The sequence below is a fragment of the Notothenia coriiceps genome, unplaced genomic scaffold (assembly GCF_000735185.1).
Source record: "Notothenia coriiceps isolate Sejong01 unplaced genomic scaffold, NC01 NC01_scaffold00030490, whole genome shotgun sequence".
Lineage (NCBI taxonomy): Eukaryota > Metazoa > Chordata > Actinopteri > Perciformes > Nototheniidae > Notothenia > Notothenia coriiceps.
The window spans coordinates 23,026-23,388 of NW_011363191.1; positions in this window are offsets into that span (position 1 = coordinate 23,026).

A 363-nucleotide genomic window follows, 5' to 3' on the forward strand; every position below is an offset into this window, starting at 1 on the left:
TGATTTGTTGCCCCCCCCCCCCCAAGCATTACACAATAGAATATATAAAGAATAAATGAAAAATCTCTACAAAAGACCAATACACTACAAAAACTGAAACCTATTGACATGTTGGTTATGTACATAAAGAAGGTTTCAAATGTATTCATTATTGTATGAACATGCTTTAATTTTAATTGGGGGGTGCTCCTCTAGCGCAGGGGTTCCCAAAGTGGGGGTCATCATGATGATGATTACAAATTATTATTATTAATAATAACATTTGCAGAGACATTTTCAGGGGCGGACTAGCCATCTAGCCATCAGCCAATTTCCGAGAGTGCGGAAAACTGAAATTAATTCACTAGCACCTCCCCCCCCCCC